This window comes from Pithys albifrons, chromosome 24 (assembly GCF_047495875.1).
Source record: "Pithys albifrons albifrons isolate INPA30051 chromosome 24, PitAlb_v1, whole genome shotgun sequence".
Classification (NCBI taxonomy): Eukaryota; Metazoa; Chordata; class Aves; order Passeriformes; family Thamnophilidae; genus Pithys; species Pithys albifrons.
In genome coordinates, this window is record NC_092481.1 from 1624992 (window position 1) to 1640024 (window position 15033).

At 53.7% G+C, this 15033-nt stretch overlaps 1 protein-coding gene across 4 annotated transcripts in view; it reads right to left on the reverse strand.

Annotated features, from left to right (window-relative positions):
• Positions 1–15033, reverse strand: part of HIVEP3 (HIVEP zinc finger 3) — a 364404-nt gene that overhangs the window by 163962 nt on the left and 185409 nt on the right. For all 4 annotated transcript variants that reach the window (XM_071576495.1, XM_071576497.1, XM_071576494.1 and 1 more), the window contains one exon: positions 12408–12487. The gene's annotated coding sequence lies outside the window, so the exon portion shown is untranslated. The remainder of the gene's footprint in view (positions 1–12407; positions 12488–15033) is intronic.

Here is a 15033-nt window from a genome sequence, read left to right on the forward strand (position 1 = left end):
GCAGGCCCCAGTCCCCTGGAGGCCACGTGCTCTTGCACTCTCCAGGCAGATTAAATAATGAGAGCAGTGGATCCTTTAGACCTTTGCAGGGTGTTTTCTGTATTGATCGAGGGGCACTGGACACATTGTCACTGTGATGCATCTTCAAAGTGAGTCACCCCTTGGAAATGTTGCACTGATTTAGAGAAATCCTTCACATCCATCTCAATTAAGGCCAAGCAAACCCAAACCTCCTGTTGTCCCCCACTCCTCTCAGGAATGTTTCCTGCAGAGTCTGGGGGGGAAATGAGTTCATGCACTGACACGGTTCAAACAAATCCCTCCCACTGCTGTTGTGCTGCCCCAACCAGCAGATGACAAACTGCCCTTGATCCCAGCATGGCACTGCCACCCCAGGGCTGTCTGTCCAACAGCAGCCAGACAAGGGGTCCCTGTGGTGGGAGCTGCAAAAACCACGTGCAGGGGGCTTGACACCACCAAAGGCACTCACAGGGAGAGGTTTTCTGGCAGCCTCTCCCCCGTGAAACACCCCAATGTGCTCATCAGCCTGCCCAGAGCAGCTGTGGCTGCCCCAGCCCTGGGAGTGTCCCAGGCCAGGCTGGACAGGGCTTGGAGCACCCTGGGCTGGTGGGAGGTGAAGGGTGGGACTGGATGGGCTTTAAGGTCCCCTCCAACCCAAACCATTCTGGGATTCTCCATCCCTATGATATGACAAACAGATCTAACACTGATGAATTCCAGAATCACTGGGGCTGGCAAAGCCCTCCCAGCCCATGGAGCCCACCCTGTGCCTGATGCCCACCTTGGCAAAGCCCTCCCCGCCCATGGAGCCCACCCTGTGCCCGATGCCCACCTTGGCAAAGCCCTCCCAGCCCATGGAGCCCACCCTGTGCCCGATGCCCACCTTGGCAAAGCCCTCCCAGCCCATGGAGCCCACCCTGTGCCCGATGCCCACCTTGGCAAAGCCCTCCCAGCCCCTGGAGCCCACCCTGTGCCCGATGCCCACCTTGGCAAAGCCCTCCCAGCCCATGGAGCCCACCCTGTGCCCGATGCCCACCTTGGCAAAGCCCTCCCAGCCCCTGGAGCCCACCCTGTGCCCGATGCCCACCTTGGCAAAGCCCTCCCAGCCCATGGAGCCCACCCTGTGCCCGATGCCCACCTTGTCCCCCAGCCCAGAGCACTCAGTGCCACGGCCAGTCCTGCCTTGGGCACCTCCAGGGCTGGGCACTCCAAACCTCCCTGGGCAGCCCCTGCCAGTGCCTGCCCACCCTTTCCAGGCAGGAATTCCTCCTGCTGTGCCCCCTATCCCTGCCCTGGCCCAGCCTGAGGCCGTGCCCTCTCCTCCTGTCCCTGTGCCCTGGAGCAGAGCCCGACCCCCCTCCAGCTCCCCCCTCCTGGCAGGGATTGCAGAGCCAGAAGGTCCCCCCTGAGCCTCCTTTTCTCCAGGCTGAGCCCCCCCAGCTCCCTCAGCTGCTCCAGCCCCTTCCCAGCTCTGTTCCCTTTCCTGGACATGCTCCAGCCCCTCCACGTCCTTCTTGCCATGAGGGGCCATGAAGATTAAATATTTGACAGGTTTGATTCACTCTTTTAGGTGCCACCTGTTGACTTCTCCTGCAATGCCCACATCCATATGACCCTTCTGGGTTAAATATTCACACTGGAGAGACTGTATTTTTTTTTCCTGTACCCAGAACCAACATGAAAATGAACCTGCCCACCACAATGCAGGAAGATGCTGTTTGTTCACCTCCTCAATTTTGTTTCTGTGGTATAATGATGATAATAATTAGGGAAGAAATAAGAAAACAACCCAGAAAAATAGAAGGATATTTTGTTCATCTGCATCAGCTTGGAATGGTGAACATTGCTGTTAAAACTGAGTATCTTTTTGAGTGTAAAAGTTGTATCATCTTCCAGACGAAATGGTCACATGGGTTTAAAGCAAATCCAAAACACGGGAAGTGCTAACGAGCTCCTTGTCTGTGAGAAGATCTACTTTTTCCTGCAAACACCATTAGAGCTGAGAATAAAGAAATAATGTTATAATTGCTCCTATGGCTACAGAATGGAGCACAAGTCTGAGCCATAACTCAGAATAACGACGTGTTCCTGAGAGCCATCTTGTTAAAAGTGAAATGTTTCAGGAGCTGAGAGCTCCGTGTTACAGACGGTGACATCATGAACTTCACCTCCCTTTGCACATCAGGATTCTCACTGTGTGGTGCCTCTGCTGGTGTAACACACACTTGGGGTGTCCCACGGAGGCAAATCCACCCCCTGCACTTCTCCTGACACTGTTCAGATTTCCTGAAGATGGGCCATTGCTCAAGATCGTTCTAAAAGCTGTGGAGCTTCTTTTCTTCAAGACTCAAATATTGGAACGCATTAAAAATGCCTGTGCCAGTCCTGCTCTAAATTCCCCCCATCCCCATCAGTCCTCCTTGAAAGCCCATCCTGACTTGGGTTTGAAAGCCCATCCGGACTTGGGTTTGAAAGTCCATCCTGACTTGGGTTTGAAAGCCCATCTGGACTTGGGTTTGAAAGTTCATCTGGACTTGGGTTTGAAAGTTCATCCGGACTTGGGTTTGAAAGTTCATCTGGACTTGGGTTTGAAAGTTCATCCGGACTTGGGTTTGAAAGCCCATCTGGGCTTGGGTTTGAAAGCCCATCTGGACTTGGGGTTTGAAAGCCCATCTGAACTTGGGTTTGAAAGTTGATCTGGACTTGGGTTTGAAAGTTCATCTGGACTTGGGTTTGAAAGTTCATCTAGACTTGGGTTTGAAAGTCCATCTGGGCTTGGGTTTGAAAGTTCATCTAGACTTGGGTTTGAAAGTTCATCTGGACTTGGGTTTGAAAGTTCATCTGGACTTGGGTTTGAAAGTTCATCTGGACTTGGGTTTGAAAGTTCATCTAGACTTGGGTTTGAAAGTCCATCTGGGCTTGGGTTTGAAAGTTCATCTAGACTTGGGTTTGAAAGTTCATCTGGACTTGGGTTTGAAAGTTCATCTGGACTTGGGTTTGAAAGTTCATCTAGACTTGGGTTTGAAAGTTCATCTGGGCTTGGGTTTGAAAGTTCATCTAGACTTGGGTTTGAAAGTTCATCTGGACTTGGGTTTGAAAGCCCATCTGGACTTGGGTTTGAAAGTTCATCTAGACTTGGGTTTGAAAGTTCATCTGGACTTGGGTTTGAAAGTTCATCTGGACTTGGGTTTGAAAGTTCATCTGGACTTGGGTTTGAAAGTTGATCCGGACTTGGGTTTGAAAGCCCATCTGGACTTGGGTTTGAAAGCCCATCTGGACTTGGGTTTGAAAGTTCACCTGGACTTGGGTTTGAAAGCCCATCTGGACTTGGGTTTGAAAGTTCATCTGGACTTGGGTTTGAAAGTTCATCTGGACTTGGGTTTGAAAGTTCATCTGGACTTGGGTTTGAAAGTTCATCTGGACTTGGGTTTGAAAGTTGATCCGGACTTGGGTTTGAAAGCCCATCTGGACTGGGGTTTGAAAGCCCATCTGGACTTGGGTTTGAAAGTTCATCTGGACTTGGGTTTGAAAGTTCATCTGGACTTGGGTTTGAAAGTTCATCTAGACTTGGGTTTGAAAGCCCATCCAGGCTTGGATCTGCAAACCCAAGGATTTGATAACCCACCTGAGCTATCAAACCCTTGGGCTTTGGAACTAGATGATCTTTAGGGTTTCCAGCTCCTGGGAGGCTTGAACAAGATGGTCTTTATGGCCCCTCCAACCCAAATCATTCTATAATTCTGTGTTCTGAAATGTATAATCACATTCACCTTTTCCTCTGCACCTGACAATCTGTAGATGTTCCTCTGGGTATTTGAATCTCTGCTTTTCTGAAACCTTCCAAGAACAGGGAGCCCCTGAACAAGTGCAAATTGTTGTGCTACAAAATCCAGGGTGTCCCAGTTCAGCAGGAGGGACCAGCTAACCCTGTGTGGGGGTGATCAAAGCTGTGCATTCCACCCCCTCTATTCATTCCCCAAGGACAATGGGCCATTGGCAGCAGCTGCCCAGGGAGTCATTGGCACCTTCACCCCCAGCCTGAGGGGGGCGGAGCTGCTCATGGGCCATCAACAGTTCAACACCCCCTGGCTCCCAGAGTTAATCACCCACTGTGTGAGTCCCCACCCAGGGGGAGGGACTGGGGGCTCCCTGAGGGTACATAAGTGGTGGGTAAGACCTCAGGAACTTCTTGTTGGATCCAGAGGAGCAGCAGGACCTCGACAGGAGGAGATCACCACTCTCAGCCAGACCACAGCCCTCGCCTGCACCAACAGGTTTTTCTTTTCCTTTTGCTCTGGACTTGGGGGAACCACAGGGGTCTCAGCACAAGGGCAAACAAACCCCCTTGGGTTTGTGCCCCAGGACACTGGGTTATACTGCTGGGGTTTGTGAGTTGAAAGCAATTTCCCTTTTGTGTCAGTGTTTTTATTGTAATATTATTATTAAATTTTAGGTCTGATTTATAATCTCTCTCGTGGTGAGTTCATTTCCCCTGCTGGTTCACCTTTAAACCAGCACACATGGACAGGCAGCGAATTGTCTCCTCCAGATGCACATGGAAACACTTTGCAGAACATCCTTGAAGCAAATCCAAGAGAGGAACAATCCATCAGGGAGCACAATGTATCCCGGGGCGTGCTGGGGAGAAAGGGCAACTGCTGGGCTGTTGGGAGCTTTTCAGATCCATGCCAGTGTATTTAAGTGATTATGGATGAAAGACAATAAAATATGAAGAATGACATTTGAGAGAGAGGCCTGGCTTTGTCTGCTGGCTCTGTGTGTGGATTCCTGGGATAGGGTTGGTTTTGTTCTGCTGGGATATGTATCTTGTGGAGCACAGCAACACTTTGCTAAGAAATAAATGGTTCAACCTGAACCTTCCAAAGGGTTTTCATTGGAAAACTGGGACATGTAAACGCCTCAGTGGCAGCCTGGGAAAGCCCAAAGGTCTTTCAGCTGAAATTCCCCCCTGGGAGGATGGGCAGGCCCTGGCACAGGTTGGGCAGAGAAGCTGTGGCTGCCCCATCTCTGGGAGTGTCCAAGGCCAGGTTGGACAGGGCTTGGAGCACCCTGGGCTAGTGGGAGGTGTCCCTGCCCATGGCAGGGGTGGGATGGGGTATGTTTTAAGGTCCCTCCAATCCAAACCATCCATTAACAAGGCAGAGTAAAGGTCTCCCCACAGAGCCACACACAAGGAAAGAGATTGAGGGGCTGGAGCGGGGCCAGAGAAGAGCAACGAGGCTGGAGAAGGGACTGGATGTGGCACTGAGTGTCCTCTGAAACACCTCCAGGGACAGAGAATCCAACATGTCTTGATCCAACCCCACTGTGATCACCAGCCCAGGGCACAGAGTGCCAGAGTGATCCCAGTGGGGTTGGATCAAGGGTTGATGATCTCTGAGGTCTCTTCCAACCCAAGTGAGAAGAGAAGAGCAACGAGGCTGGAGAAGGGACTGGAGCACAAGTGCTGTGGGGAGAGGCTGAGGGAGCTGGGGGTGTTCAGCCTGGAGAAGAGGAGGCTCAGAGGTGACCTCAGCACTGTCTGGAACTGCCTGAAGGGAAGTTCTGGCCAGGTGGGGGTTGGTCTCTTCTCCCAGGCACTCAGCAATAGGACAAGGGGGCACGATGGGCTCAAGCTCTGCCAGGGGAAATTGAAGTTGGAGATGGGAAAAACTTCTTTGCAGAGAGAGTGCTCAGGGATTGGAATGGGCTGCCCAGAGAGGGGGTGGATTCCCCATCCCTGGAGGTTTTTCAGCTGAGCTTGGCCGTGGCACTGAGTGCCATGATCTGGTAAAGGGACTGGAGTTGGACCAAGGGTTGGACTTGATGATCTCGGAGGTCTTTTCCAACCCAATCCTTTCTATGATCTTCCATGATCTTCTATGAACTAAACCTGTGGGCTTGATCTCTTCTGTGCTGAATCTCCTCAGGAAAACAGAGATCTGGTCTTTGCTGGATGAGACTTGAGGCACTTCACTGGCTGAGGGCCAAGAACTCTGTGATTGCAAATGCCAACATATATTTTGGGATTTCTCAGTTTAACTGCTAAGACAAGTTGCCATAATATCATTGGTTTAGTGCTGCAGGCAGGAACTGGCCAAAGGAAAACAGAACCTTTCCTTGCCTAAAAGGTGAAATTTGGGATCTTGGAGACACCCACCATGAAGTCCAGGCAGGACATGCAGCCAGAAGGGTCTCACACCCAATCTGAGCAGTTTTGCAGAACAACATCCCCTGGAATTTTTCTGAATTAATGCTCATTTTAACATGAAAACCTCTGGGACAGCTTTGCACAACAGTTTCCAGAGGAACTCAGTCCAGGAGGGGCATCTCGGGAAAGAGTCTAAAAATAGGCCCTCAGGTTACCACAGCAAAGTGCCCAAACACACCCAGAAATATCTGAGTGCAAACAGAACCTGGATTTCACCTTTTTCCACCCCATCTCCCAGGTCCATGACCTGACAGGGTATGGTACAGGTACAGAGAAGGAAAATTCAACATCTTTTCTCCTCAGGGGCTCCATCCCTCCATTCCACCCACCTTGAGCCTTGTCTCCTTCCAGTTCCAGTTCACTCAAACAGGACTCAGTGTAGGTCTGAATGAAAAAAACATCAACAACTTTCTAATTTTGGCTCTGTGAGCAGACCTGGGAGCCCTGGCCCTCTGCAGGAGCCCCAGAGAGGGGACATGAAGAGCTGCCCTCCCGTCTCCACAAACCCCTCAGCCCTGGGAGCTGGACAGGCTTTGCCATCACCAACCAAGCTTCTGGGTTCCCCTGTGCCAAGGTCATTGCTCACTGCCAGAGCAAGATCAGGAGCCAGTGGGCAGTTTGTCAGGGGTGGCACAACATGAGTGTGGCTGGACCAGACTTTCCACCCCTGAACATCAGAAGAGCAATTCAGAGTCTTTGCTGTTCAGCTCCATCTCAAAGACACGTGACATGCACATTTTGTAACAATTTCTGCTGCTCCAGAGGGGAATTCTGCTCTCTCTGAAGGACCAGCCTCAGTCAAGCTGCAGAACTGTGTCTTCTGCCTCTTTACCAGGACTTGGCAGCTCTGGGGGAAGAGCAGGAGCAAGGGCCCAGCTGCAGAAGCCAAGGTTCAGAGCCTTGTGTTGGATCCACTGCCCTCTCCAGCTCGTGCCAAGCACAAGGCATTGAAATGAAGATGATTCCAGGTGAGAACTGATTCAAGTTCTGCAGCTCCTGGAGCCAAGGGGTGAAGGATCGAGGCTGGAGATGGATGGGAGGCACAGCCTCCTTCAGACAGAGCCCATGGAATCAAAGAATCCTTAAAGCTGGAAGAGATCAAGTCCAACCACCAGCCCAGCACCACCACCATGGTCACCACAAGCCATGTCCAGGTGCCATGTCCAGGTGCCATGTCCACACAAGGACAGGGTTTGATGTGATGGAGGTCAGAGCTGCAAGCACAAGGCTGGCTGAGATCCTGGCCCACCACCCAAGATGTGTTATTCCCACCTCCTTATTTTCATTCCAGGGATTTCCTAACACTTAACCAGTGAGAACTGAAGGCTGATCCCTAATGCCACTGCCCTGCAGGCTCCAAGTGGCAGGAACTGCCAACCTGCTCGTAAAGATGTGTATTCTGGGCAAAACTCTGTAGAAATTCAGGAGGATTAAGCACTAACAACACTCCAAAATGCTACAAAAATCCAACCCCAGAAACTGCTACAAGAAAATTTCCAGTGAGTACTTGCTGAGCCTTCACACGGAATTCACACCAGTTCAGGAAAAACACAGCCCTATCCCGGTGAGAAACCATCCCATGTTTTCCTGTGCCACCTGCACACACTGAGCAAATCTACAAGGCCCTAAATCCAAACAGACAGCCCTTTCCTGGCTGCTCACACGAACAGCCTCAGCTTGTTCTCAGAGCAAGCCCAAACTGCAGCTGCTCCGGGATCAGACACGGCGCAGGGTGGGACCCTCTCTGCCCGTCCCCCCCTTCTTCTTACAGTGTTTGCAGCTTCATGAATGAGGCATTGATGGTGCCCAAACCCCAAAGATACCCACCTTGGAGGGAGAGCTAAAATTAGTGGGAAGCGTCTTCCTGAAGGTGTCAGAAGGGAAGGCAGCTCGTGTGGGATGTTGCAGATCTGGCAGGAAAAACAGCATTCCCCAGGAGGCCAGGAGCTGTGCTGCCCCCCTGCCTGCAGGGCACACACCCCACAGTCCCGCTGCCTGGGCTGTCAGGAAAGCTTGGCTATTCCTGGAAAGCTGGGCCAGCACACCCACACCTGCCCAGCAGTGTCTGAGAGCAGAGGAAGCACCGAGGTGCAACCATGTGAGCAATGACTGTCGTGAACTTCCATTCTAGAAGACCCCAAATCATTTTCAAGGCAGTAAATTTGCAGCTGAAATCCCTTTTGATGGAGTAATAGGCAGGTCTGGATAGAGCACAGCACTTTTACAGGCACAGGATCAGAATAAAGGGAGAACTCTTAATTCCAAATGATATCAGAGACTACATGGCCAGAGGTGCCCATTTATAGAATCATAGAAGGGATTGGGTTGGAAAAGACCCCTGAGATCATCAAGTCCAACCCTTGGGCCAACTCCAGTCCCTTTACCAGATCATGGCACTCAGTGCCACGGCCAAGCTCAGCTGAAAAACCTCCAGGGATGAGGAATCCACCCCCTCTCTGGGCAGCCCATTCCAATCCCTGAGCACTCTCTCTGCAAAGAAGTTTTTTCTGCTCTCCAACTTCAATTTCCCCTGGCAGAGCTTGAGCCCATCGTGCCCCCTTGTCCTATTGCTGAGTGCCTGGGAGAAGAGACCAACCCCCACCTGGCCACAACTTCCCTTCAGGCAGTTCCAGACAGTGCTGAGGTCACCTCTGAGCCTCCTCTTCTCCAGGCTGAACACCCCCAGCTCCCTCAGCCTCTCCCCACAGCACTTGTGCTCCAGTCCCTTCTCCAGTCTCGTTGCTCTTCTCTGGACTCACAGGGACAGCACCCAGGGAATGGCTGGGGCTGTGCCAGGGCAGGGACAGCACCCAGGGAATGGCTGGAGCTGTGCCAGGGCAGGGACAGCACCCAGGGAAGGGCTGGAGCTGTGCCAGGGCAGGGACAGCACCCAGGGAAGGGCTGGAGCTGTGCCAGGGCAGGGACAGCACCCAGGGAATGGCTGGAGCTGTGCCAGGGCAGGGGCAGCACCCAGGGAATGGCTGGAGCTGTGCCAGGGCAGGGACAGCACCCAGGGAATGGCTGGAGCTGTGCCAGGGCAGGCTCAGGTTGGATCTCAGCAAAAGGTTCTTCCCCCAGAGGGTGGTGGGCACTGACCAGGCTCCCCAGGGCAGCGGGCACGGCCCCAAGGCTGCCAGAGCTGCTGGAGGGTTTGGATGGTGCTTTGGGGCACAGGGTGGGATTGTTGGGGTGTCTGTGCAGGGCCAGGAGTTGGAGTGGATGGTCCTTGTGGGTCCCTGTGAGTCTGTTCTCTGGCTCTCTATATATCCATACATTTGCACATATCCATAGATATCCTGAGCACCCTCTGTGCCAGCACTGGCAGGCAGCACGTGTGGCACACCCCCCTCCTTTCCCTTCCCAACCTTTGCTTACATTTCATCTGGTCTGCTCTGATTCCAAGGTTTAATAAAATGTAATCCCAGCATGTCTCCAATTAATTAATTAGCTCTCATTCCAAGCCACGGTGCCAACCCCTGTAATTCTCCTGTTCCTTGGGCAGAGTCAGGGACCTGCTGCCCCAGGAGGTGCCACAGACAGCCCTGCTGTGGGTGCCCAGTCCCTGCACAGCGAAGGGGATGACCTGAAGACATTTTGCTCCCTCTCCTCCCTGATTTCCCCACCAGAAGAGCTCCTGCAGGTGTGAACAGTCCCCCCGTGGCACCAGCCCCACTCCAGTGCCAGCCCTGGCAGCAGAGGGGGAGCCCAGACCTGCAAATTCAGCCTTTAGCCATCAAAACCCCTGAGCTGGGATCAATGAGCTTCTTGGGAACACCCAACCCACGTGCTCCAACTCCATCCCCTTTGCCCCCTCCCTGTTCTTCTGAGCTTATTTCCCTCTTCAAATCCTTCCCAGTAAAGGATTTTTTTTTTATTCCCTGTCAAAAAGAAACCACAAAACTATTTTTTTTTTCTTTCACCAGGAACAAGCTGTGGGAATCCAGGAGAAATGGGGCTGTTTTGACAGGACAGAAGCTTTATTCCCTGCCCTGCTATTCCCTGAGAGATGATTCCCACCAAACATGACATGGCACCAGATGCCCTGCGGAGCATCCTTGCTGTGCCAACGCTTTGAGCTGTCTGTGCCCATCTCCTCCCTGCCACAGCCCAGGGCAGAGCCCTCAGGTGCTCAGAGCAAAGTGAGCTGACAGGGACCATGGCACAGGAGATGTTGCCCTGGTTGGCACACTTGCATGCACGTAACCAACTCTGCTCTCACAAGAGTCTCCCCAGTGCCCTTTGCCTGGTGCCAGCGTGCCAGGCACGGCCCCACGGGGGGCAGCTGGTTACAAACACCTCAAACCCACTGGATCTTGCTTGGGCTGCACGAGTGGTCTTTACTCAGCTCCTGGACTCGGCCCAAAGGCCAGAATGACACATTGCCAGGAAGGACAGAGAGGGAGGGAGGGCAGGAGGGAGGGGAGGGAGGGCAGGAGGGAGGGGAGGGAGGGCAGGAGGGAAGGGAGAGAGGGCAGGAGGGAAGGGAGAGAGGGCAGGAGGGAGGGCAGGAGGGAGGGGACAGAGGGCAGGAGGGAAGGGAGAGAGGGCAGGAGGGAGGGCAGGAGGGAGGGGACAGAGGGCAGGAGGGAGGGGAGGAGGAAGGGGACAGAGGGCAGGAGGGAGGGGAGGAGGAAGGGCAAGAGGGAGGGGAGAGAGGGCAGGAGGGAGTACAGGAGGGAGGGGAGGAGGGAGGGCAGGAGGGGGAGGAGGAGAAAGGGCAGGAGGGGGAGCAGGAGAGGGGGCAGGAGGAAGGGCAGGAGGGAGGGGAGGAGGAATGGGAAGAGGGAGAGGAGGGGGGAGGGCAGGAGGGAGGGATGTGGAGCAGCGAGACAACAGCCCAGGGAACGAGGGCAGAGCTGGACCAGGATGGAGACACCCCTCAAGAAACACTTGTGGAACCAAGAGTCAGGCAGATAATAAGCATTAAGGGCATCCAAGCAAGGGTTTGCTGGTGGAGGTGGCTCTGAGACCCTCTGGGGTGTGCTCACCTGGGCTTACCTGTGCCCACCTGTTGCTCCCAGGGAGCACGACCCATCCCCTGCCACCACCATCACCGAGGGCACACAGGGCTGGGCTGGCACAGTGGGACAGGACCTGCTGCTCCCCGGGCACTGCTCTGCCCTGGCCACTCTCACTCTTCCCAGCCTAACATTCTCTCCCTGGGGAAGAGCTGTGGCTTCTGCAGGTGCAGCAGCACCACCTCCCCCAGCCCCACCCCATCTCCAGAGCTCTCCTGCCCTTTCCCTGCCCTTTCCCTGCCCTGCTGCCCATCCCGTGCCACCACATTGTAACTTGGCAAACAACCCCCAGCTGTGGGTCTGCCACCCTCCTGCAGCCTGCAGGAGCTCCTGAGGGATGTGCACCCTCTGGGAAAGCTGAACACTCCAAAGCAGGGAGCAAACTATCCCATCTGCCACCCAGAGCCTGTGCTCTCCATCTCACATCAGCCAAGGCACTCACAGCCCTTAAAATCCCCACCATAACCTGGACTGAGGTTCTGCAAAATGCTGGTGGCCCAACAGCACCGAACCTTCTTCTGGAGGCTTCTCCAAGAGCTCCATCAACAGTATTTTATTCCCACAAGCTGGACAAGCACAGTCCCAAAGGAAGGCAAGACTTGATGAGGAAGTGAAGGTTGAAAGGGCTGGGAGGGCCAGGGAGAGTCAGCACAGGGAGGTGGCATTTGGGTACCTGCTGGTCCTGGTGCTCAGCTACCAGGGGAGAGACCCAGCAGCAGTTGCTGTTTCTAAATGTTTTATATTAAACACTTGCTGGATAAAGAGCCAGAAAACAAATCACAGCAACAGGAGACACGACCTTCACCCCAACACTGCAACCCCCAGGGTACAGAAAATCCCTGCCAACACCTGCCCAGGAGCACCTACAAACCAAACAGAGCACACTGGCAGCAGAAACAAAGGGGAAAACCAAGACTGACCGTCTGGAGGATCAGTCCTTACTCCTCAGATGATCTTTAAGTGCTCAGTCCACACATCTGCCCTCAGGATTGCAAACCCCTGTGACTGTGTCACCTCAGAGGGGCAGGAAGGCTGTGAGAGCCCCAGAGGCATCAAACCTCCCTCCCAGCACAGGCTGAGCCCCAAAGCCCTGCTGGGGCCATGGCCCTGCTGCCCCACACTCCCCAAAGCACCAGAGTGCTGGTTCAGCCTCTTACCTTGGCCAGGCTGTTACAGCTCCATCCTCTGGCACTCGGAGCAGACTCAGGTGTTCATCCGGTGACCCGGGAAAGGGAACCTGGGGGAGACAACAGGAGACCTTCATGTAATGAGGCAGATTTGAATGTGTCATTGTACCACAGAGACTGTCCCACCCCCTCCAACTTGGGTGTTTTCTGCTTGATCCCATCGAGACTTTGGGGTTTTCCCTCACTCACCCTTTCCCCCCTTACTTGCCATCCCTCCTGTCACCATTTAGGGCCTTTCTCTCTGTGCTGTCCTGTCCTCACATGGGACCCAGACATCAGAGCAAACAGTTCTGCAAGAGTATCAATGCAGAGAATTTTCTTTACATGTGAAATTATTCATTTCCAGATACTCAAAGACAAGGCACAGGAGGGTGGCTGGTGATGGGCTTTCTAGTTGTCCTAAAATCAGACCTTGAACCCAAACTGGGTCTCATCCTGACCTCTTCAGAGCTGGGAAATACAGCTGAGCCCTTCCCTGGGCTGCACACCCAGCCCTGGTCCTGCCTGCACAGGGGGAGCTGCTCTGGGCACAGCTGGGGCTAAACTTTAAAGAAAAGTAAAAATTCCACCAGGTGATGGGGGAGTACTCAGAAAAATAATGTTCAAAAAGTTGAGAGTGGCTTAAAGCAGAACCACAGAGTGACAGAATTGGGAGGGACCTCAAAGCCCATCCAGTCCCACCCCCTGCCATGGGCAGGGACACCTCCCACCAAACCCTGTCCAGCCTGGCCTGGGACACTCCCAGGGATGGGCATGTTACCCATAACCCATCCTGGATTCAGGGAAAAGGCAGCACAAGGAGCTGCTGTTGGGCACCATCAGTGAAAGCGTCTCCAGCCCCAGGGGCAGTGGCCCCATGTGTGGGGACACTGCAGGGGTGACAGCAGATGACATCCCTGTGGTGGCCTGGAGCATCCTTAGTGCCAAGTGGAGCAAGAGGAGCAACTGCAGCCTCAGACCAGCAGCATGTGGGAATAAAACAACAGCTTTGCCTTTGTGTGACTCCTTTTCTCTGGAGTCTCCTGGCTACTTTACAGTCAGTCATCCACTCTCATCATCTCACACAAGTGGGTGAGGGATTGGCCCATTCCACTGAGGCAGGAGGGCAGGACCTCCCCAACCCACCCTGGCATCAGTGCAGAGCCCACACAGCTCCAGCATCCCCCACACCCAGCAGACACACCCAGCCAGCCAGGGTTACTCTTGTTGTCTCCTTAAATTAATCCCTCTCATTATACAGAAGGAAATAACTCCAGACAGGTCAGACCCTGAGGATTTAATGGAACTAACAGTGTTAGGCCACCCAGCAATCCTTCCTAACATCTTCCCCACCAGGCCTTCTGCTGCCAGCAATTAAATCAGATCATTTCAGAGCTGTGTCCTTATTATTGGCTGCTCCTGAAGTGTGTTGGCAGATACAGAGCCAGGATGAAGTCACAGAAAACTCTGCACAACGTTCTTGCAAAAGCTCCTGTGCACAAATGAATGCAAGAGCAGGACAGGGCTGAGTGTGAACTCAGAGCACCTCAAACCACTGTGAGCAAAAAGCTGAAGGCACAGGTGAGGACAAAGCCCCCTGGACTAAGAAAAAACTCATTTATATGTTAATCTCACAACCCTGTTAAAACAAAACGCTATTTTAATTTCATGAGGGTGAGAGTCCAAGAAGTGCTACAAAAGCAGTTTACCAACCCAGAGGGGTTGTGAGTAAATGTTGGTTTTAGCAGCAGCTCACAGCACCATGGACACAGCTCAATCCATGCCCAGAGCACGTGGGATGAACAAACATCCCCCACCCTTCTCAGCTCTGCTGAGGGACTTTGCTGTCCCTTCCTCACACATGAATTCACCCCAAGGTTTTGCAGAGACTGACACAGTTCCAGCCCAGCTCTCTGTCTGCTCTGCCCCTGTCCCCAAACTGCCCTTGGAGAGCAGTTCCTAAAGCAGCACAGCACTCTCTGCTCTCCCACTGCCCACCTATAGAACTCCAACTCAGTCACAGGGGCTCAGGGACCAAACAGAGCCCCAGGAACCTGCCACCATCCAGAGGGAAACAAGGAGGCATCAGTGCCCCTCTCCTGGGGCAAAACTCTGCCCTGCCAAGCTCTGCCTGATCCACAAAGATCCCTCCACACATGATTTCTAAACAGTACTCAGCCCATGTTTCTTTGGTTCTCTTTCCTTCTTTCCCTTTTCCTTCCCACTGCCCTGGGGAGCCTGGTCAGTGCCCACCACCCTCTGGGGGAAGAACCTTTCCCTGAGATCCAACCTGTCCCTGCCCTGGCACAACTCCAGCCATTCCCTGGGTGCTGTCCCTGCCCTGGCACAGCTCCAGCCATTCCCTGGGTGCTGTCCCTGCCCTGGCACAGCTCCAGCCATTCCCTGGGTGCTGTCCCTGCCCTGGCACAGCTCCAGCCATTCCCTGGGTGCTGTCCCTGGTCCCCACAGAGCAGAGCTCAGTGCCTGCCCCTCCTCTGCCCCTCCCCAGGAAGCTGGAACTGCACTGAGGTCTCCCCTCAGTCTCCTCTTCTCCAGCTGAACACCCCAAGTGCCCTCAGTGCCCTCACATGCTGCCCCTCCAGGCCCTTCCCCATCT